Here is a 24,754-nt window from a genome sequence, read left to right as displayed (position 1 = left end):
CAGCCACCACATAACCAGTATGTCCCTGTGTTTAGCCACAGCATTCAGTGTGTGTGTGTGTGTGTGTGTGTGTGTACGTTGCCCCCGCAGGTTGGGTGACCAGTTCTATAAGGAAGCCATTGAGCAGTGCCGCAGCTACAATGCCCGCCTGTGTGCCGAGCGCAGCGTGCGCCTGCCATTCCTGGACTCGCAAACCCGCGTGGCCCAGAACAACTGCTACATCTGGATGGAACGCCACCACCGCAGCCCCGGTACATGCGCGCACACGGCACGCACAGTCGCACACCATGTTTACCTGCATTGATTATGGTTCATTAAGTTACTGGCACATAGTATCACCACTTCAGTCCTTCTAAAGCTGTGTGGCCTGAGTTAAGTGTCTGTGGCAAATCTAAGTTACTGCCATCTGTTAGATTAGTACTAAAGCAAGAAAAGAAAAAAAAAGTAATTCACTGTGTAATAAACAAATATATGTAGATACAGTATATTTGTTTCCAGTCGCTACAATCACTTCACTTGGTCAGGTCAGGTCAGTGTTGGTAAAAAAAAAAAGTCCCTTTGCTCGCGTCGCAAACTGATTGGTTGTAGACACTAGTAATTACATTTTGGGAGTATTGTAACAATCGCCCCTTATAATTAAGGGAAACCATTAACTAAGGAAAAAATAACAACGGGATCGTAGGGTTATGCTCTGTATGCTTTATATAGAGTTGCCAAAAAAAGTTACAGAATAGTGACAGAATAAAACGGCTCTCAATGAAACCAATGCACTTGGCAAAGTGCGTCTGTCCCTGTCACTCTCCCTATAAAATAAAATAAATAAACAGGAAAACAATCTTAAATCGACAAACAATAATCACGTTCAAACTCCCTGTAGCGTTTGGCCAACGGTGCACAACCACGCTCAGTATTAAATAAATAATAAAGTCTGCGTCCTCTTCTTTAATTGAAGGTAAAGCTCTTCCGCTCTAAACGGCCAAACAAAAAATACAAATAGAGTACCCCTTAAGTTTATATTCCAACCGAATGCTTTTGGTTCCATCTCACCGGCATGTAGACTCTATTATTGGCAGCAAACACTGACAAACGCAGCAATCCCAACGCTGATCACCCGACGGCGGCAGCAATTAAGCACGTTGCTTAATTCCCCTGACGGACCCGGCAGTTCTTTATTAATGGCTGCAGATAAACACGATTAAACTTTGTCAATAATCCGACTGTTATCTGGCGCCTGGAGCTCCTCTTCTCCCGTGTAGGCCTACACCTCTGTTTCAGTTTCCCCCTTTTCCCCCCTGCGTGCCACTTCCTCTACTTATAGCCTTGGGTGGTTGGCGACATCAGTCTCTGTCACCTGTCAATCACCCCCAGGCTGTACAGATCCGTTACTTTTCTCATGGGAAAGAGTACTATTTTACTAATAGTCAGCATCACATGTTGCATTTAATTTCATAAAAATAATAACATGCACAGGGAAAACATGGTTTGTCATAGTGTCCAAAAATATTCCACAGTCCTGATCAACAACAACAACGTGGAACAGAGAGACAGGGATGCCGCCATTACGCTCCATAGACTTGCATTGCGCCTCAATTACCCAGAAGCCCTGAGAAGCCAGGCTCAGTGATGACTTTTTTCTGTGACTTATCCTAGACTGTCCGAGTATGTCTTTAAAAGTGATCAAAACGCAGAATAAAAAATGAAAACATAACTCGTGTAACTCGCGTTTGGGAGGGAATGAGGTCTTTATCAATTAACTTGTGTGACTCGTGAATGGGAGTCAAAGTGTTAATTTACGAAAAAACTAAAAAAAACACAAAAAGGTAAATTATGGAGATCTAAGCTATAAGGTTTATGTCCAACAACCGAAACGAAGTATGGGTCTTAACTCTAGTGTGTGTGTGTGTGTGTGTGTGTGTTTGTAGAGTGGCTGCAGGGCAGATGTACACGTACCCGGCCTGTTGGAGGAAGAAGAGGCGACTACACACTGCCACAGACCCCCGCCTGGACTTACGGTCTGCAGTTGGGTAAGCCTCCGGGGAGCCTCCTCTTACCTCGTAAAACTAGACACCTGGCACCTCTCTTCCTTTTCAGACTGCCTGTCCTTATTCTGGCGGTTAGGGGTGCCGCAGTTAATAGAACTAATCAATGTAATCGATTATCCTACATGTGAATAAGGAAATGTCCGTCAGTCAGTCAGTCAGTCATTCTGTTCCGCATTATTCTCCTCAGTGGCTTGAGCAATTGATTTGAACTTGCACATGGGCATTGACCATTAGCATATAGGCAGACCATGACGAAGGCCGTTTTTCACTTCACCAAAATGTAAGCTGTTTATTAGAGTTTTGGTGTTCGGAGTTTGGTCTATGGGATCTGTGGTCACAGTTATGGTTAGCTGTGTAGTCATTGTTACGGTGTACCTTTAGGCTATGGGATGAGGATCGGTAGCCGCTGGGACAACGGCACATTCCAAAACCAACAGCCGCGGCCGTTTTCTCTGTCGGCCAGCGTCTTTTCCGGGTTTTAGACAGCTGGTGGATGGAAAAGAAGCTCCACCCACGCGGCTGAATGCCGCGACGGCCAGATTCCCAGAAACGCTTGCCCCCACGGCAGTCAGCCATGGGGGTGGAGCCTAATTTCCATCCACCAGCTGTCTAAAACCCGGAAAAGAAGCCGGGAGACAGCAGAAAACGTCCGCGGCTCTCTGGTAAGTCTGTCAACAGCTAACCTCATTAAAACTATGCCTGCCCGCGGGCGTGGTTATAAGCACAACCCAGCTTGGATTTTGAATGTCGCGGCACAGGCAGACCTGGCACACAGCTCCAAAGTTATAGCTGTGTACACACACATGCACGCACACGCGCACACGCTGTAGCGGTTTGTTGGGGCGAGCTCGCGTCGGGGTGCCAGTCAGAGACCCAGTCTGACAAAAGAGGTAAAATAATAACAGCCCCAACCACCGTACAAGGGATAGATAAATAAATATATCAACCCCTGGAACAAACAGTAGACACACAATAATACCATACAGAATCATAAAGGAAACACGCACACACAGAGGACTTCATAATAATTGATAATTGATACATATATAGCAGCAGAACAAACAAAATGAGAAAACGGTTGAATGGGTGCTTGGCTCTATATATTTGTAAAAAATAAAACAAAAACAAATATGTATACATTTTCATGTATAGACATTTAGATAAGTATGGTTATATTTATTTCTATTTATAATTATATTTAAGTTTATATTTATATTCATATCTATATTATTATATATTATATTATAGTATGTGATGACAGATGATAAACATCCTGTTTACTTTTGTTATATTTCCTTTTCCTTTTCTGTTTTAGTAATATTTCTATGATATTGCTCTTTTTTTTTTCCCATTTGTGTTTTCATAAATTATGCTACTGTGATAATTATTTTTATTTTTTAAGATATTTTTTTGCGGCTTACGCCTTTTATGATTTTTGAAGGGACAGACAGTAGGCTGACAGGAAACGGGAGAGAGATGGGGGATGACATGCAGTAAAGGCCGTGTCGGGCTCGGGAGTCGAACCCGCGGCACACTGCGACTGGATTACCAGTCAGGTGCCCAGACCGTTACGCCACGGCCTGGGCCGCTACTGTGATAATTAATCACAGACTTATTATTATTATTATTTGTATTATATAAAAAGGTGGGCAAAATAAGCTTTATGCTTCAGCCCATACCTTTTCGGTCAGAACTAGTCACTGTGTTGACTAATTAATGTAATATAAATTAAGCAATGTAATTGCTTAAACCTAATTTTGTTTATCTGTTTTTGTAAAAATGACCGAAATAAAGATTCAAACTCAACTCAAACTCATTTAAGTGAGCAGTGTATTGTATTATTCAACAGTGAACCCAAACCCCCAAATCAAATAATAATGTTCAATGTTCCGTTCCCCCGTCACGTCACGTGTGAACCAATATGACGCACAAACAATGTTCAGGCACACAGCACCAGTATCCGACAGTTTATTCATTGAGTGTTCCCCCAAACAAATAAAAGAACAAAACAAAGTCAGTCCGAACGTCAGAGAGTCACGGTCAGAGCGCTGTGTATTAAATCCCTTACTGACAGTTGATGACGCGGTTAGCTTTTCCTCATCTTACGATCCGGGGTAATCCACACCGCGTTGTCAGCGACGCCAGCGAGAACCGGGCGTCGGACGAGCAGCCACACTCCGTCGGGGACCTCACTTCTGGGATAGTGTTGTGTGGACTAGTCCCACTGTTGGCTACAAACTATATGCACGGTTTGTCTCTCACAAGCCAGAGGTAGGCTACAAACGGACACGATCCGCGGGCGGCCGAGTTGACAGCTGTCAGTGTCAACAGCTCACTTCCTCAAGCGCGCTCCCGTTCCATTCATTCATTCTCGTAGGGCACGGGCACGTGACGTAGGAGGGTCCATTTGTCTGCGTGACGTGCGTGCATGTGCGTGCGTGCGTGCATGTGCGTAGAAGAGGGTTAAAGGCGCGGAGCGCCACAACGCTCACACACACATGACAGCATTTTTTGAGTGTAGGGGCGCTTTGGATATCAGACTCATAGCACTCGCTTGCAGATTGACTTGTGCAATGTTCAAATGAACATTGTGTTGTTATTACTTGGCACACATAGCTTAGCTGACTACATAAACATGGACTTCTCATGGTTGTTGTGGTAACTATTCGACAGCGGGCCTTAAATGACCAGGATGTCGCACACACGCACGCATGCATGCACGCACACACACATGCAGATGAAATCAGCAGTTCTCGTTCCTCTCCAAAACTTACACTATACAGAGAGCATAATTACCCAAAGCCTGCATCTACTTTGCCCTGGATATGGACTAGTAAAGAATAATCCTCCTATAGTATATAGTTATAGCTATAGTAATTATCAGTAGCTGCAGCCCTACAGGTGATGATAACAATTAAATAAATGTGCATCGGCATATGGAGCGTACATGACACGGTGCCAGTCAACTCCTTCGTGGGCCGAAATGCGGTCGTGTTGGCCGGCCTGGTAAACTTGTTTTGTGAGAAGTAGAACATGTAATTAGATTTACTGCTGCCGGGTGCAGCGAGACAGGGCTCGGCCGCTGCAGACAGCATTTAATAAATGTTATGGAATGGAGTTTGGCCTTCTCTCGCTGCCACTTGAATTAGCTCACTTCTCACTCAACACTTGCAGCCGCCTCCAATTTATAGTCTCTCTGCTCTGCCTCTCTCATACCTTTTCCACTTTTTTTCTGTCTTTACGGACAGCGTTTCTGTCCATCTTTCTACTTTGCTTTCTATTGCTCTGTCTCTCTCATACATTTTCCCACCTTTCCTCACTGATGTTTTTTTCTATCTTTATGGACAGTGTATTTCTGTCTATCTTTCTCCTTACTTTGCCATGCTGGCACGTCTGTGTTACCTGGCAAGCGTTCCTGGGCTCAGGTTGCCCGGGCCATTCTGTGGCCCGGGCCCACGGACCCACAGGGATGTTACGTTATACTGGAGAAAGGAACCAACGGAAGAAACCCTGTATTCTCTGCACTGGCCATTATGTTGCATCTCGTTCTACCCAGCAGTCTCTTAAAACAGGCTGTCCGGAACTCGGCATGGATTTGATCAGCCAGATAAGAAAGAAAATCCATGCTGATTGATATCAGTAGTCATGCTTTTTGCTGGAATTTGCATCCACTTTGTGCGGCGCACAGAAGAAGAATGGATGTTTAGGAAGTGCTGGCGTGGAGCAGGAGGTGAGCAGCGACTCAGCGAGGCTAAGATAGTGAGCATGTGAGATGGAGAGATAGCATGTGTGAACCGAGCCTTTGTTTCCCCAAACACATCCTATTGTAGCCTATTGTTTTCAGTGAGCTCTCACTGCACTGCCTTCTACAATCTACCCCCCCCCCCCCCCCCAATCCAACCCACTTTCCCTCATCCAAGTGAATTGTATAGGGTGAGTGCGAATGCCCAGCAGAGTGTCAACATCAACTGGTTTAACCTGGCGGCCCTTATATGGAGTGTGTTGTGTTGTGCCAGAGGTGGCCACCCAGCGCAGGGGCAGGACAGCAGCCAGAGAGTCCTCGTATCTGTATGTCTGGACCGGCCGGCTGGCTGTCTAACGGATGGTGTGTTAGAGAGACTGGGGCTGCATGCAGAATCAGCTCCCTGCTGCAGGCTGCTGCCGGGTCTATTTTTAGCCCCCCAGCTCCCATGGGTTGTGAGGGTGGGAGGGAGGGGCGGGTGAGAGAGGGTGGGGGCTGTCTCGTCGCGGAGAGTTGAAAGTCAACGTGCGCAGACACAATGGTGAGGGGCTGCCGCCGCGTGGCAGGGAGAAAGCGAGAGAAACGGAGAGAGAGGCCTGAGAAAGCAAGAGAAATGGAGAGAGGCGCCTGTTGTTGGAGAAGCGCATTGAGTCCCAAGTACTCTTTGCCTTGAGCCCCCGCTCACCTCCGCGGTTCGCTGCCTATCGAGCAGCGCTTTTGTCTGTTCTTTCGTGGGCACAGCGGTGAGCCGAGCGCCTACGAAGGGCCGTTTTTTTTTACAAAGCTGTGGTTGAGAGTCTTTGAAGCGTGTCCTCTTTTGAACCATGTATCCACCCAAACTCTACTGGCTGAACATGATGCTCTCTGCAGAGAACTGTGTGCGTGCGTGCGTGCGTGCGTGCGTGCGTGCGTGCGTGCGTGCGTGCGTGTAAATAAGCTGTCCGGATGTGACTTGACTGTCAAAGCTTTTGTTTGTTCTCTGTTTCTTGTCTGCTCAACCTGCTTCACTCCTACACAGTGTTTGTTTAGATCTTCTGCTCCAGTCCAAATAGGAGGAGATGCGTCTTGCACACTGCGTTATTCATGGAAATATCGCACAAACAAGCCGCCTTTAACTTATAATGCAGTTCTGATGTTAGAGCTGTACGACATGACGTCAAAGTTCAAACCAATATCACGTTTTCCTTGATTACTTTTTGATGAACGACAATTTAAAGAAAAGGCATGGAGTCTAATAGCACTGTGGCTTCCCTGTGCTATCTGTAGCTATGGATGAAATAGCAAGTGTGTGGGCCCAAAGCTCCAATAATGTGAGTTTTGCAGTATGAGTTATTGGCTTGCCATAGCAGCATCAGCTGTGCTGTGTGGTTTGCTGTGATTTGGTCTACTGTTTTGAGGACATCATACTATACATACATACCAGGCTTGTGACGATCAGATCGTATGTCACCGCTTGAATAGATGATCACCAATTGGGCATTCCTCTGCCAGTTTAGACATAAAGGCCACAAATGTCTTCTACAGTTTTCTGTAAAGGAACCTGAGGATTATTATGTAATTTGGCTACCGACCCGCATCTCAAAATATTTTGTTTCAGGGACACTCGGAAGCAAAGATTTGAGTGAAAAAAAGATTAGATTTTGTATTTCTCTGGGTTAAAACCCCCAATATTCTCAAATGCAAGACGTTTGCGTGTTTCCTCGAAACTTGGCATATGTCACCCTTGCTGACACTGATTTCACTGACGAGCTGTAACATAATTCTCCCCATCCCCTTCAGCTCTCGCATCCTTCTGGCGATCGTGTATTAGTGATCTGGAGTAGCCATGGTTGGATAATATGAAAGTAGTAATCATCGGCCAACTCTTATATTTTGTAAAGAAAAGTGCAAGCTATTGAATACTATTAATTAAATGAACACAATTTTTTATTTGATAGATGGAAATGAATGTTATTTAAATGTTCACACATTTTTTCAAAAACCCTGATCTACAAGCTCACATGCGTGAGCGTGGTTTATTTTTTTGAAAGGTTTTAATGTCATGCCCAAAATAGGGACGCCAGTCGCCAGGTTCAAATTCATTAAACATTGGGACATTACAAATCGGCTCCATCATTGCCGTTGTTGTCTGTAAGTGCAACTGGACCTAGACAAGTCTTCTGGCTAGCTGCCAAAAGAAATTACCTGCACTGTTGATAATTGATTATTGTTAATGCCTTGTATAGTATTGTCTTTATGTCTTGATGAATTGAATAGACGGGACCACAATGGGAAACAAGCCCTCTGGGTTTTTTGCAAACTGTTAATAAAGTATTCGATAACTCAATCAAAAGAGTCTCAATGTCTCGATATAGGCCTATCAGACAGGCTCTAAATGTAGGATTTTCTCAATTTATTGACTTTCTCTAATTCAGTCAAAAGGACTAAAGTTCCTGTTATGAAATATAGACGAATGATATTTTCATTTGGTACATTGTGGGTGTTCTTAGTGGGTGGTTTAAATCCTTCAAAACCACCGAAAGAACTTATCAAGTATGCTGATAGAAAGCAACAAGCACTTTGACCAGAAAAAAGATTATGTTGTTTAGTGGGATTAATGCATCAATCGCATTTTAATTCACCAAAAATGGTGGTTTCGCTTCGCTTCAAAGCGCACCAGAATGAAATATTTAGCGACAGAATGGAGGTGATTAGATTGGGTTCCATCGCACATTTGCACAATGTCACATGTTGCATTAAAGTAAAGAGTTTGCACTCATAGTACAGACCTGGACCGGGAATCCTGACGGCTCCGCTGATCTGGAGTCAGATTAAAGTGGTATGTTTGTTTGCGTAGACAGTAGGCTACTGCTATTAACCTACCAGGTTTATTTATGTAATCTGTGTATGTAGGCTAGCCGCTACTTTACAAAACAAGTTGGTAAAGTTGTACCGATCCGCTATTTAACACACACACACACACACACACACACACACACACACACACACACACACACACACACACACACACACACACACACACACACAGTATGTCCAGTCCCCGACACACTGTTACACGTTAGACTCACCAGATCACATACTCAACTAAGTTGGAGACTTCCAGTTAAGCAGTATAATTATTTTTTGGCAACCGTACCTGCCCCAACCCATTCAAACCGGGAAAGCATCTGTGTCATTTTAGATTTTAATGGACATCTGTATTTGGTGGGAGGGAAGGGCCCTTGTCTCACCAGAGCAACTAAATATTGCCAAGCAACAATCTAAATATCACTTTCCCATGGTCTGGAGAACCACTTGAATATGCAGTATCTCCCCAGAAATTGGTTAGTACAATAATATACAATATACAATAATTAATATATGTGACGGAGAACCTTCTGTAATACCACATCTATCGCATACAGGGGAGACCGATGTGTACATTTGTATATGTTTAGATTTAGTCTCTGTTTTTTGTATTCAAGCCTTCACGGGTGAGTAAATGACAGAATTACATGTGCAAAGTACATGACTATCTAAACTAAGAATATCACACCAGTCGTCTGTAGTCGTCTACATTATAAATGACATAATTTAGCTGTGATATAACAGAACCGCAGTTCTTCAAAATCATCAGCTTCTATATTGGTTTGAGGTATAACTTGATGCCTTTTGTTTGGAGAATAAATAAATATTGATTGATTCCTACTAAAATATTTCTCTGGTTCTCCATGGCGGTTCCATTGATGTTTAACCTGTCACTCACTACCTACCTACACAGTATACTTATCTACTTCATTGATTGAGTCCCCTGGGGGTCTATTCTAGTCCCCCTCCTTTTTTCCCCTCTGCACTAAATCTACAAGCTCACAATGTGTCTTTCTTTTTGTTGTCCATGTTGGCTGCGGGCCGTAAAGTCCAACCTCCTACAGTTCTGGTTGAATTTGCATAAAAGTTCAAACATAGGTTTTTTTTTTTTTTTTACCCAAGGTATGTTTGCTGAGCATGAATGTTCCCCCCCCCCCACGGACACGCACGTATGCACGCGCGCACTTAGCGCTTTGGCGTTCAACTGCCCATTAGAACCACAGTCTACTGTTGGCCACTGATCAGCTCCACTGGAGCGGTTTAGGGTTCAGTACCTTGCTGGTTAAGAGTCGGCAAAGGACCTGAATTTAATAATTCAATCGGTCAATAATGTTCAAATCGGTCAACGGGTTTCATTCGTGTTATTTTCCACCAATGTTGGTAGACATTCGAGGAGAACGGGAAGGCCAACAAGCCAATATCAACAAGTTTATATTCTGTATGTGAAAGATTCCAATGTCCATAATTGATGTAGAAAACTCTTTACCCTAAAAGACTTCCCATTCTATTGTCTGCACGTGCTTTCCATTCTCGACAAGGTTTATTGTTTACCCTATTTAACATTTCAAGCACTTGAAGCTCTCTTTACTGGCAAATAAAGAGTAGTGCTTGAAATGTTCTTCTTTATGCATTCAAAACACAATAAAATACAAACATTAGCATTACACCGGATAATTAGTATCTTCTTCAATAATGTACATTATCTATCTTGAAACAAACGAATACAAACCAGTAGGCCTACAACATGCAAAAATAGACTGATATATCAGACTATCAATACTACATCACTCTTTGCATCTAAAGTCACAAGGATGTTATTTCTAAAGGCACATGGGCGATATTTCACACAACTAGACAGGGTCTAATGATTGTAGGCTTCCCTGGGCAGTCAGTACTGACGGTCCAGACAAGAGCAGTGGTTCTCAAACGAGGGTGGGTCCCCTGCTAAATATTTGAAACCGTGCAGGTCTGTAACTCCAAGAGCGTACGCAATACACAATACCATTTTGTACACTCAGAGTTATGGGATTCACCCCCGGTTAGGTATGCAAAATGCTAATTTGTTTTAGAACCATCAGTCTATGTCATTTGGGCAAGACATGTTAATGATATCGTTTGTGGAACTGACTGGTGTAAGTGTCCGCTGAGCTAATGTGTGTAGTTGTTTGCTATGATTGGTCTACTTTCCATACTGTACTGTGCATACAGGGGACATACAATGTTGTGCTTTGAAAATGTTAACACGCACACTGGAAGCAGGGTTTCCAGCCACCCTCCTCTTTTAGTCTGGCTACCCCAGTTTTGTACACATTTGTGTATTGGTCGATCTGAGCGATGTCTCTCTGCTCTGTCCCTGACTGTGTGAATGGTCCTCTCTCACACATGAACTGCGGTCATGGCAGATTGGTGGGCAGAAGGCAACTCCCCGCTTTGCATAGAGACCACTTGCAGAATCACATGTATAGAGGGTTTAATGGTTTCAGAGGCTTCAGAGTGCATGTGTTCTTTTTGTGTTGGTACAGATGGCAGCCTCATGTCCAAGGACTCCCTGCCCACTCAGAGCACTACACTAGAGGCCCTGCTGCGTGGAGAGGGGCTGGACAAGAGAAACAACTCCAAGAATGATGAGGACAGCCTGCTGGAGATCCAGGTGAGTTCTGCTCACACCTTCACCATCCATTGCTCAGTGGTATTTTTAGAATCAAGCAGATTAAAAGCTTGGTATTATCAGGGGTAAATGGTGCATTTATATAGCGCCTTTATCCAAGGCGCTTTATGTAGTATGTACCGGAATATCCCCCTCAAGTAGAATATTACTCAAAGTAATTGTAAGATTCCTTGATTAAAAGTATAAAAGTTGCGCTTTTGAAGACTACTGAGCAACAGTTGGAGCACCTACTGACACACGGGGAACAAATGAACGCCTGCACCGCATAAGGCGGTGTATGTAGATTTCCTACGAAACGAGAGACTAACCAAGCCACTTCCTGGTTGCATTATGTTCACTGTGAAAGGGCCAATGTGGTGTTGCGTATCAGCAACAACGTGGCTACGTAACAGTTGACGTTATGAAATGCTAGTCAAGCAGCCTCTGTCCAGACTGAGTAGCGAGTGACAATTCAGCATCACGGAACACATGCAGCGATTCAGGCTGTAACCCAGGCTATGAAAAAGCACCTCGATTTCAGTAATGAGCCCAAACAATTCACACATCCAATTATTTTGCCCAGCAGATTGGAATCAGATTGTTTTTAATCAAGTTTGAACAGCAAAATAACACTAGGAAACTGATGTTTGTTAATCAGATTTGAACCACATCCCTAGGTGTTTTGAAATGCGATTCAAACCTGGTTTCTATAGCTAAGGTCTTAGTCTCTACACTCGGATGGACACTAAAGCCTGATTTCAGCTACATTGTCCGAAAATAGCTGATCTACAAGCTCACAAGCTTGTGAGCCTGTGTCGCAACCAGTGCAGATAGGTTGACGATGTCTGATGAATACTGTACACAAATCCGATCGGATCACTTGCAAATAGCAGTGTACACACAGTCGGTCCTAAAGATCGTATTTGAGAAACAAATTGTATTTGCTTAACAGCCTTGTTGTGTTTTTAGAGAGTTCTGGAGGCCGATGCAGCAGAGGACGCCTTCAATGATGACGATGACTTTGAGGTAGACACTCCCAAACGGCGACACAGAGGCAAAGGAAGAGTAAGTCATCTGAATAAAATTATTTCTTAATGTTTTAAAATCCTCTTGCCATTTTCTGTCTCTTGCTGCCTGCCATGGGAAAGTGGCTACAACATTTCATTTAATAGCTCACCATTGTGTTAATATAAGATTTTGCTTCAGCGTAGCTTTCTACTAACACAGTGGATTGGTCATACAGACTGTTGAATGAACTTATAGGCATTTCCAAATCTTGTCATCTTCTATATTTGCAAATGAAATTGGCAAGAAAGGAAAATGTTAAACATTAACAGTGAATTCCTATACAACTTTTTAATTTCTTCAGTGATGCAAATGTTTCATAGTAGACCTAAAGTGAATCACGCATAAGCTGAAACTAATATACTTACTTATGCCCTTTATGCCTGCTGGCATGTAGGGCAGGAACAAAGGACTTTTACTTATGTGTGTGTTCTGGGCCAGTGTCTTATAGTTCCCCAGGTGTGATGCGGGGAAATAATATATGCAGCACTAAATACAGTTAGAGTTGTCTGGGATTTAACATAGTATTTTCTTCCATTTTATTTGCATAGGATATAGTGTAGGGATCCGGAATGAGGAGGATGAACTGGATCCAACTTTGACGAACCAGAATCGGTTCCAGCACATTCTGAACAGTTTTTTTTTTAATTACACTGCCAGAGCAAGGGGTGCATGCACCACAGTTTAGGAACCCCTGCCCTATCGGAACCGTTAAGAGGTCATCGCTAAAATCCTAAAGGATCACAACCCTAATGGGGAATAAGATAAAGTCATATCGTGCTAAGGTTGGATTTAGTTTTTCCACATCTGCACAATTGAACCATAGGATCAGCTGATATCTATATACGTATCGATTGCGGGAATCTTTACGTACGTATGTCATCTCGAGAACGACTTCACTCTTGTCGGGTCTACTGCTGTGTACTGCTGAGGACCCATGGAACTTAGTGCATTGTAAAGTGTGAAGTCGATCAGGATCTAACTGTTCTCCAGAGCGGCTACGCGTTGCAAATGGCGGCCATTCCCGGACAGACATGATTGCACCAGTACACTGTCTTGCTCTAGTATGTATAATACTGGGTTCAAGGTTGTGCGTTATTATTATTACGTCTTGTGTACAGGTTCATGAGAGTAAAACATATTTTTGTTTGGCTTCCTTCAGAGAACGCAGCAGCATTAGGTCATAACAATAATAATAAAACTTTAAACATATTTTGAAAAATAGTGCAAAAAAGAGCATAAAAAATAGAAAGAAATAACATCAGCCTATGTACTACACTCGTGCATATGATCTTTCCAACAGCATTTTTTCAGTAGCTGCCACCTAACTTTATGTAAGGAACTTCACAGTATCTTTATTGGGTGCTCGGCTGATGGCTTGTATTTCCACAGGGCCGGGGCTCGGGGCGCAGAAGGACAGACATGGACGACCACGACAAGCCGTACGTCTGTGACAGTAAGTGGAGATGGGTTCTGCAACGGGATGGGACGGCATGTGTTGACATCATATCCATGTACTTGGTTAGTTTGGAATGAAAATTACGCCGATCAATATTGCTATGTGTGGAAATATGAGATCAGAATGAATAACCCAATACTACAAAAGGATACTATTTTTTTCTTTTTGAAGTTCATGATCAATATTTAATTAAACTTAAGTTATTTTGCTGTGTGTCATTTAGATGGATATACAACTGATAAATAATGTAAGACAAAGGGATACTTATTTTAAACAAATGTTTCCTATATAGTTTTAAATTATAAGTGGATAATATGTGTGGGATATGGCTTGGCATAGTATTGTGGGTAAACCTTTCACATAAACACCATTATGTTGAGAGAGTTGCTTGTACCTGTAGGAGGAGTGACATTAAAAACCTTTAATATTACATAATGTATACAAAATATCGTACACCGTATTGGAGTTCTGGATATCTACATTATTTTATGAATCTCTAGGCCTAAATATTTAGGGAGATTTAAGTGTTATGTACCATATTTCATTCCAAATCAATACAAATATATATATAAGGGTTGTCTCACTCGACGTCTCGCAATATTAATATATATACTATTAGTTTTGACATCAAGATCCATTTTTCATACATTACAGCGTGCCTTGAATTTTGTTTGCTTGAATGACGGATATTCATTATTTATTAAGAGTTTTCCATAAGCGGTGCCCCTAGTCTTCCGTCATCAATTTGCAACCTTATCTTCAGGTAATTAGTCCTAACTAATGCCCGTCTCATTGGTAGGCAGGTTTCTGATCTGTCCACGGCCTACCTCTGAGAGAATGATCATTCTTTACGCAGAGCAAGTTGATGGAAATGGTGGCATCATATAATGAACACAATAGTGATCAGAGTGGAACCATTATACAAAGATAAGGTTGAAAATTGGTGAAATGCTGCTTTAAGTCCTTTAAAACAAAACATATATTGCTATTTTTTTATTATCTTTTTACATTTTCCGTTTTTCCCCCAAATCCCTTTCCCCAAAAGAGGGGCACCAGGTTTAAATTGATGAAGCCCACAAACTTTTCTTATCCCAATACATCATTGTCAGGGTTTTATTCACTAAAGAGATCATGCTTCTATTATATTCTCTGAGGAACGAGATGTACCAACAGGACAAGATGTCACTGACATCTCAAGTATTCCTGCAGACATGCGAGTTGCATGGTGGTGATAACCTAGGCAGGGGGTAGGATGGGGGGGTGGATTTTGCTCTGTTGTGGTGACTTGTTGAGCGAACACATACTCATGCTCTTTTCCTTTTCCTTTTTCCTTTTTGTTTTTTGCTTTGTGTTTTCTCTGTTTCAGACAGATACAAACAAAAGCATAACTCAAAATCTTCGGCCTCAGGTATCTGGACTTGTTGACTCTCTTTGATGGTAGTGCTTTAGGATATTTGGAGTGGTTTGATAGATTGTAGTTGAGTGGTTCTGTTGCAAGTGCTGTGATTAACGATGTAGCTCCTAAACTCTGTTGTCCCTTTCCAACTTGAAAGTGCCTTTTGGTGTCATCACTTAATCATAGTCCCTGCAGGGGACAGGGCTGTCGTCGTCTTATACATATTTGTTTGTATGGCTGCAACTGGCCATTCCTTTTCGTAGCGATTATTCTATCGATTACTTGATTAATTGAATAATCGCTTAGCATGTTTCTTATGTTATTACGTCCATGAATATATGCTAAAATGTGTAATTGATGTTTTTATAATCGACTAAATTGATTAGTCTGATTAACACAAAAATATCAAAAACAGCCAGTCTACAAGCTCACATGTTGCAATGCAATGAATTGCAAGCTTGTAGATTGGCTATTTGTATTAGTTTTGAACGTTTTTGTCACCTCTACTGATGATGGGAGGGGGGGATAAAAATATATATTATTTCACCCAAAATCAATTATTAAATTCAAATAGATTATTATTATTTAAATAATTGAGTAGTTCAATTATCCGTTGCACCCCTATCTGCTTGTACTGTTTTTGACTGACTAACCCAATTAAATCCTTGAATGATCATTCCTTTCCACTTGGAGTCTGAGGTATTTAAGCTAATGTCCATTTGGGGATTCATATTTATCTGCACTGTTTGATGGTATAAAAACAAAATTTACATAAATAATAAAGCACATTGAGGTTTGCAAAAAAAGAAAAACGATTTTGCTGGTTTGCTGGCTATAATCAACTTAAATGTCTCTCTGTGCAATGCCAGAGAATTGAGTTGTACACATTTCTATCCTGAGCCTCACGCAAGTGCTCGGGGTGGGGGGGGGGGGGGGGGTGGGGGGAGACAAAAAAAAGCATGATCCATCTCTGTTAACTTTGGTTTCATTTCAACTTTACAAGAGTTGGTAGGACTGAACATGAGCCGCTGTGTTTTTGTGCTCTGTCTTTCAGTCTGTGGGAAACGCTACAGAAACCGCACAGGGCTAAGCTACCACTACACCCATTCCCATCTGGCAGAGCAGGACCGGGCGTCCGCAACCTCCAGGTCCCCCTCTACACACAGACACAAACGTAAGCCATTGAATCTACGCACTACAGATTGAAGTATGATGCTTTGTTGGAGATTGCAGGATTAGGTTAATATTAACGGGACCATACAAACGGTCACACTGCATACAGAAGGTAGTTGCATACAGTGAATATGGGCTGAGTCTCACTTTTACTATGCAGTCTGATACTGTATTATCAGTTGGTAGTTGCTTTGGTTTGTGCAATATGTCATTGTAGTTAACCATTTAAACCCTATAATTCATTGACCAGGGGCCCGAGGGGTCTATTTGGTACCCTCCTGCTACACGAAATCCCTTCGACGAAATTGGCGGTTTTACAAATTCACGACACGTTTATCATCCACTTGCCTGAGTGTGCGCTTATTTGCAACAGGCACTTTAGTCAATTCCACCTTCCTTCATATGGAAGTCGGGGCAGGTTTTCATTATGCAGCTTTGCAGTAAGTTTGGTGTCATTGAAATGTCTTTCTCTTCCTCCATCATTACCGTAGGCCAGAAGGGTCCAGGTGAGACTGGCATTCCCAACAACTACTGTAATAAATGCCAGGGCTCCAACAAGAAAACGGGTAAATCTGGGACTCCGTGTTCAACCTGCCAACACACAAGTAAGTATAGCATGAACTGTTGTCTCAATTCCATTCTAAATACTACATATGTCTGCTGTCCAAAACCAGCTAACTCCAAAATGTTCATTTTTCAGTAAATTAAAGATATATTCTTTCAGGAAATGAAGAAGATACCTGAAACGGATACCTGATGAAGGTCAAACATTGTAACCCAGTAGCTTAATAAACTACTCCTATATAAGTGAAGACAGTGTGCAGGATCCCTTTTCTCTTAGGAAATGAAGAAAACCATATATATTTTTTTCAAAACAAAGCAATACTGCCTCATCAAAGTTGGTATTGTGACTTTATATGTCAGATACTTGCATGAGTGGAGGTACAGTATCTGCTTTAGCAGACAATTTGAGGGTCCAATGGAGTTAGCTGTTTTTGTCAGAAGCACTTTATTTATGCTGTATATTGTTTTGGCAGTTCGCCTGCAAGAAATTCACCTACTAGCGCTTTGTACTAACAGGAAATGACATGGAACATGGCCCAGATGATCGTCATCGAGCTGCAACCAATCGTCATCAACTTCAGCCAATACCAAATTCAAAAGGTTAGTGCTGCACCCAATAATTCTAGAGGGATGCAACCAATCAATTGTTGTTTGGTGTGGTTTCATTCATTAATTAGGAGTTGAATTCATGACTTTGGTGTGGTTAAAGCTCTGTGCTGTGCATGCCATGCCGGCACTTCCTAGAATCTAGCACTAAACGGTAAAATAAATCTATGTAACGAAAACAACTCATTAACTATACTGAACCATATATACTTCATAGAGCATCCATCCATCCATCTCCAACCTCTTATCCGTAGTCTGGTCGTGGGGGCAGCAGCTCCACCAAAGAGCACCAGACTTCCCTCTCCAGAGCAACTTTAGAAACTTCCTCCTGGGGGATCCCGAGGCGTTCCAAGGCCAGTGAGTCGATGTGATTCTGCGCCTTGGTCTGCCCCGGGGGCTCCTCCCATCCTAACCAGATGCCCGAACCACCTAAGCTGGCTCCTTTCCAGGCAAAGAAGCAGCGACTCTACTCCGAGTCTCTCTCGGCGTGAATGAACTTCTCACCCTATCTCTAAGTGAGATGCCAGCCACCCGTTGAAGAAAACAAATTTTGTCCGCTTGTATTCACAACCGTATTCTTTCGGTCATGGCCCCACACTTCATGACCATAGGTGAGAGTAGGAACGAAGATTGCTCTGTAGACAGAGAGTTTTACCTTATGGCTAAGCTCTCTTTTCGTCACAACAGTGCGGTACAGCGACTGCAATACCGCCCCTGCTGCTCCGATTCTCTGGCTAATCGCCTCCGTCCTCCCTTCACTCGTGAACAAGACCCCGAGATACTTAAACTCCCTCATCTGGGGTAATGTCTCATTCCCTACTTGGATTGCACATTCCATCCATTTAGAGATTCAGATTTAGATTTAAAGAGCAGTGGTTCCCAAAGAGAAATTAGATGTTTTCCCGGGAGTCGGGACCCAAACTATTGAAAATAGTCAATCTATAAACACACAACACAGCTTGTAGCCTGCTATTTTAGCTTAACATTCGCCCCGGAATAGGGACACTAGGGATCATGTGGTTAACTCTTCTTTTTTAACGTTCTCCTTTTGCGACAGCAGAGTACGAGGCTTAATTAATTACCTTTTTCTCTGCATTGTGGGACTATAAAGTGCTACAATGATGACGTCTTTTTGTAGGCCAAGCCAGAAGTTACTACCATCTAATGCTACAGGCTTGGGCTATCTGTGGAATCTTTGCATTGCCGTTTTCGATAAAGTAAGAAAACTCAACTCCACAAAGGCTTATGTTATGATATTTAGCAATTTTTTGTTCAACCACATATTGTCTTTAAAACCAACACTAGTCAGTGTGTCTTCTAGGGAATTAGGAATGTCTTCTACAAGCTCACAATTTGTTGCGAGTTTGTAGAAAGCGTATTTTGGGTTATTTGTTAGTTTAAAAAGAGTATTTTAAGTGGTCAAACTAGCAATACACTATACCAGAAAATCTTAATGGTCTCACATATTTCATAAAAGCAAAGCCTAATACTGTACTTTCTTCCAAATGGTATGGCTGTAGGCCTATGGCTACCCAAAACATCCTATGTTTACATATTGTGCTGATTCTTGTTTATTAAACACAGAGCTAGTGTGTGTGGGCAATCCTCATCATTTTTCGACCGCGGTCGAGATTATGGATTTCACAATGCCACACCAGACTTTCCGGGCCTTCATTGCCATCCCCAGTTCCTGCTTACTGATGCATGTGTCCCTAGCTAGTGATGACATCAGGGAACGACAGTTTTCTACCTCTGGTCTGCTTTGAGGCAGGATTCCAGAGAAGAAGGGAAGATACTGGCTGCCGGTGAGCGCCAGATGAGATTTTAAAATCTTACTTATTATGTTCAAAGCCCTAAATGGGCTGGCCCCTATCTACAGTACATCCGTGAGATGCTGTCCTTCCCTAAACCCGGGCGCATCCTCAGATCCTCGGATAAGGCCCTCCTGGATGTCCCTCAGACGAGCCTAGTTACCCGGGGTGATCGGGCACCTAGACTGTGGAACGCACTGCCAGTGAACATAAGGGTAGTCCCCCTGTTTAAGTCACGTTTGAAAACCCACCTTTACACATTTGAAAACCCACCTTTACAGTGTTTTTAACTGTTCTATAGCCATTTGTGTATACTATATATTCTTGTTGTTGGTTTTTGTGCCATTCTGTTTTTGTTTGTTGTTGTTTTTTATCTTGTTGTTTTTTAGTCCGACCCAGAATGTGTTCTTCTGGATCGGACTAGTGAAGAAACACGGGGAAGGTTGCCGTATATTAGATTAGTCGATGGGTGGCTCTTCCAAGAGAGATTTTGCGCTCTCATTAGAAGCCGGGTGTATGTGCCATTCAACCGTTTCTCTAATTTCTTTGAAAGTGTCCATGTCTAGGCACCATAGAGTAGAATTGGCTCAACGTGTGTGATTAGGACCAGAAAAGAAATTTCAGTCATGATATTTTATTTTGCTTTAATCCATGCGTTCTCGTCGCAGCTGGCCGCGTAGAAGAAAAAGAAGACGGTGCTGCAGCGTTGGCCGGGGCGGAGGAGCTGTTTGGCACCACTTCAGAGAGCGACACCTCCACCTTCCATGGCTTTGAGGAGGACGAGCTGGAAGAGCCCTCCGTCAACAGCAACGGCATCTCCACCCGACACAGATAGAGAAGAACCTTATAGATACTTTTTTTTTTTTTTTTTTTTTTGGATAACCTCTGGCAAAAATCTGCTGCTTCTTTTTCCAAAGTTTTTTTTTTGTTTGTTTGCGGAAAGCACAAAGCGATGATTTCATGACAGAAATGCAAGTGTTATTTTATCTACTGAACGTTGTTGAATAATTTATGAACATTTTTTTTATATATTAACTTTGAAGGCAACGAGTGACTGTCAGCGTTTCTCGACAAATGTCTTGCTTTCCATGTGAAACAGAAGAAATTGTTTCTTTTTTCTTTTTGTGTGTGTGTTTTTTGCCCACTGGAGCCGATAGAGCAAATATACGTTATGAACAAAAAAAGAAAATCTAAAAAAACCAAGAAAAAAAACACTGGAACCTAAACGTGGAAAGCAATTTTCCATTTCCCGTTTCTTTTTGATCAATTGCCGGCAAAAATGAAAATTTGAATACTTTATCTGGAATGGAAAGACGAGCTTGGAAGATGATTGAAAGGCATATTACAGACACCTCCAGGCTCATATGTGTCTCTGAATCATTAGTCAATGTGACTAGGAAGGATTCCTCCTCTGCTCTAGCTGTGGATTACTGCTTGTCATGAAAATGAAGGAACCCAATGTCTGGACTTTCACAGGCCACCCCCAAAAAGAATGTTCTGGGGGGGAAATGAAGAAGACTCTAAACATTAAAACATGTATGGAAACACTGGTTAGGTGAAAGGTAAGAAGCAGCAGCGGTACACCTCCTACAGTAGTTCTGTAACAGTTTCATTTCTTGTTGAAATCTTTTTTTTCCCTCTCCGTTTGACTTTGTTGCTGTTGTAGTTGTCACTACTACAGTACAGTAAGTACTTCAAAAAGTGCTGATAGTCGTTAGTGGCGACGTGGCTGTTTTCCCCCCCCAAGTGGATCACCGTTGCACAGTTGTCAGGTGATCCCAACAGATACGGCATACTTTGGCTTTGCAAAACCAAAATGATCTCAACTCCTCTCTTATTCGAGACATGCGAGAGTCCAATTAAGAAATTTAACAATAAACGAAAATAACTCTGCCCATTATTTCTCTTCTATTTAAATCAAAAATGTATTATTTTTTAATTTATTTTGTTATTTTAATTTGTGCGTGTGTGTTTCTGTGTGTGTGTGTGTGTGTGTGGGAGAGGGTAATAGCCTAGATTTGCAGCCCTCAACTAGCTGACACGCCCGTCGGTCTAAGCCATATTGTCTGTGTTCTACTAGGAGCACCCAGCACCATGCCATGTGGGCCCAAAGGTGGATCACCGTTGCACAGTTGTCAGACCGTGTCTGCCCATAAAGACGAGGTTTAGAAACCCCAGAACTGATGGGCCTTCTTGCTCTCCCTCAACTGGGCCCAAAGTAACTTCACTTGACTGAAAATGGATGGGTAGCCATCCACCGCCCCTCCATAAGCCCTTTGGATCACTGGTGCAACTGGCACTCTTTTAAGAACACGGATTTGATCACCTTGGAAATATCTGAAATGCAAGTGGATCTGTCTTCATTTCAACTTTCCCCTCGCATTGTGCTGGAGCTCTCCTGAACTGTGGGAACACACTGTGTGTGTGTGTGTGTGTGTGTGTGTTCATGGTGGTCCATTGTAACCCAGTTGGCCTGGACCAGCCATCTTCCACTCTGTCACCGTGTCTGCTGAGTGATCTAATGTTGACACTAATAACAAGTCATCATCACTGTGCCAGCCTGCCATCCTGCACTGGAAACCAGCTCTTGACAGCCCTTGGACCCTTGGCTTCAACACGCTGAGCTCTTGACGCCTGATTTATACTTGGACGCATGCTGGTGTTGCACAAGCTAAAAATAGCAATGCAACGTGCTGTGAGCTTGTAGATCTGTTTTTTTGGTGCATGACATGGTGCGCAGCCGTGTATAAATCGGGCACGACTCTCAAGCCATAGACATGGTGCTCAGTTCCTCCTCTGATCCGAGCAGACCTCTGGACTACTGTATGAACCACTTGAGCCCTATGTACTTTGTCATACGGCGAATAACGAATATAGCTGACCTCCGAGCTCTGCTATTTTCAATACTACTACTAAAATAACACGTTTTACATTTTTAAAAGTTTTAGAAAATGTTAGACATGCCCGGGTTAGTGTGGTTAAAAGAAACTTAGCCCTGCTGCCCTCTCCTTTTTTCCATTTTAATTCTCTCACTCTCCATTTCCATGTCACATTATGGATCGGGTCACAGTAATTTAGCTTGCATTCACGTCTTTTCTCCGCTGTATGATATTTCTATGTTTTCATTTTCAAAGTGTTTGAAAAGACTGGTTCGCTTGATATTTGTATGACATCTTTTGTTTTTCCTGGGTTTAGTTCAGTCTGTATGGATACCTCTGTCCTGATCAAGTGCATGATAGCCACAACTACTCAGGTTGTCTTTCAGTCACACAACTGCTGTTGATTGTTCAGCCACTCTGCCCTAAATTCATGTGATTGTACTCGGTTGACGAAGAGAGCCAATAACACCTCACAAGGATAGCAGCATCCCGTAGTCAGCTCCCATGAGGGAATCGGGATTCTGCAGTTTCATCATCACCGTAACCAATATCCCTTGCTGTAGGAAAAAACTAAAAGAAAGAGAGGGGGGAAAAGCATTGCAATAACAAGCTTGTACTGCCTGTGTTCTATGTGAAATTTGTATCTGGCATTATACTTTTTCATTCCAAACATCTGATATTGCTTTTTGGAGATTTTGTTTCACTGCTTAGTTTTTTTTTCTCAGAAGAAATTTGACTGGTGTAAATGTTGCAGAGTTGGGCAATCTTTTTATTTATTTTTCTCTCAAAGCGTCAATCTTGCCATGTTGCATAATTTGTGCACATCCGGTACAGAAGCAAATCTAGAAATAATGTGACATTTCATTGCGTGCTTTTAGAAGGCCGAATTGCTTTTATAAAGTTTAGGTGGTGCTTGAAGTACTGTATCAAAAAGCCTTTTAGGTTCATGTATAAGTTGCACTTAACTCGTAGAGTTGCAAGTCCTTCCATGTGATTTATTTGTTAAGGTAAGGGTGTGTAACGGAATCGTCTCTCCATTTAGGAAGAGAACCTTCAAATCCAGTGGGAGAGAGGAGAACTTATACCATTACCAGTGGTTCTCAAACATGTTAATTTCAAGCACCCCCACGACTCTTGAGAGTGTAATCCCCTCAAGGAACTCTTGGCGATCCCTGGACCCCACCACTGCCATTGCATATCGTCTCTTTTGGGTGGAAACCCCATGTCCAAAACTGTTACTTTTCAGGATTAAAATTCATAACTCGAGCTTGTGGATCTGCTACTTTTGATGATTTTGTGACGCTGTAGTAGTATGATCAAGTTCAAGTAGGGCATTAATTTACGGGGGAAGCAAATTAAAATATGGAGATAAGAGGTCTCTGCCCGACAGCGATGATATGAATGGTAACTTGCATAAATGCTCCTGCATTCATACCATCTTTCTTAAACCCAGCTCCCTCAGGGGACACCAACCGTTTATATTCTCTCGAAAGAAAAACAACAAATGCTTGGAGATTTGAGTCTGATTTATACATAGTACGACTGTCCTGGCTGATCTACAAGCTCCTAAACACTTCTTGTATGTCGGGGGTATTTTCGATCTCGTCGTCTTTGTATCAATTCAATCTGAGTCTTGGCAACGTGGGGTCATTTAACATTTTTACGTCCCAAAGTCAGGTCATAAAGCATGTGTCATGTATCATAGTCTTCTAAATGTTAACTTTTATGAACAGGTCTAGTTGGGTACAATTCTGAACAAAAAATAAAAACATGGCTCCTCGTGCAAAGTCAGTGATGATGTGCTTTGAGACAAACATCACCAATCATGTTATAGCCTGTATACCTCGTTGAAGACACAGCAATAGACCCTGCAACTCTCTGTCACATCTCCCGGAGACAGAGGGAGAATCGGGGTGGGAATGGAGCCAAGAGGAGATGAAATGGACATGAGTGGGTGTTGGTTTCACCTTCCGCTGTACATACAAGTCCAAATGGAGAGAATGAAGTCTTTGTTTGTTAAACTATTTTTATTGTTCTGAAAAAAATAAAGAATGAATCTTTGACCTGTTAATGATGATGTCTTTTGTTTGTGTTTTTGTGGGAAAGCACCTGGGCCATGGAAGTGGAGATAACAAAAATATTTACAAAATAAACTGAACAAATCAGAAAGCACATTCTGTTGTTAGTTTATTTCTGATAATATGAAAATACAAGTCAGTCATGCATGTGAGATAATAACCCAAACAGACTTTTGCTTTTGTTTGCTAATTGCTATAGGCTACAATAGCTCGTGAAAAAAATAGATAAGTCCCATTTTTATGATTAAACTTTCAAACTTTGAGTAGGCCTATAGCCTGTAATAGACTACTAACTTTTCCAAACATCACTACAGCACTCTATAGCATTTACTAACCTCTGAAATGAAGTTGATTCAGACTGTACCACAGTGGCATAAAGATGGCGATGTAAAATGAATACCGGTATCCCAGTATGTAATTTAAGATTGTACAACTGCTCCTCATC

The 24,754-nt window shown here is 42.3% G+C and overlaps 1 pseudogene across 1 annotated transcript in view; it reads left to right on the top strand.

Moving 5' to 3' along the window:
* Nucleotides 1-23,577, top strand: part of LOC310877357 (zinc finger protein DPF3-like) — a 34,767-nt pseudogene extending 11,190 nt beyond the window's left edge. Inside the window, exons 2-11 of the transcript XR_014571101.1 lie at nucleotides 91-251; nucleotides 1,892-2,024; nucleotides 11,154-11,281; nucleotides 12,248-12,343; nucleotides 13,736-13,799; nucleotides 15,169-15,210; nucleotides 16,253-16,372; nucleotides 16,863-16,976; nucleotides 17,452-17,535; nucleotides 20,021-23,577. The product of XR_014571101.1 is annotated as a zinc finger protein DPF3-like (transcript). The remainder of the gene's footprint in view (nucleotides 1-90; nucleotides 252-1,891; nucleotides 2,025-11,153; nucleotides 11,282-12,247; nucleotides 12,344-13,735; nucleotides 13,800-15,168; nucleotides 15,211-16,252; nucleotides 16,373-16,862; nucleotides 16,977-17,451; nucleotides 17,536-20,020) is intronic.
* Nucleotides 23,578-24,754: the final 1,177 nt, after the last annotated feature.

Source organism: Protomyctophum parallelum, assembly GCF_964188405.1.
Source record: "Protomyctophum parallelum genome assembly, chromosome: 20".
Taxonomy (NCBI): domain Eukaryota; kingdom Metazoa; phylum Chordata; class Actinopteri; order Myctophiformes; family Myctophidae; genus Protomyctophum; species Protomyctophum parallelum.
This window is presented reverse-complemented; position numbering and strand designations above follow the sequence as displayed.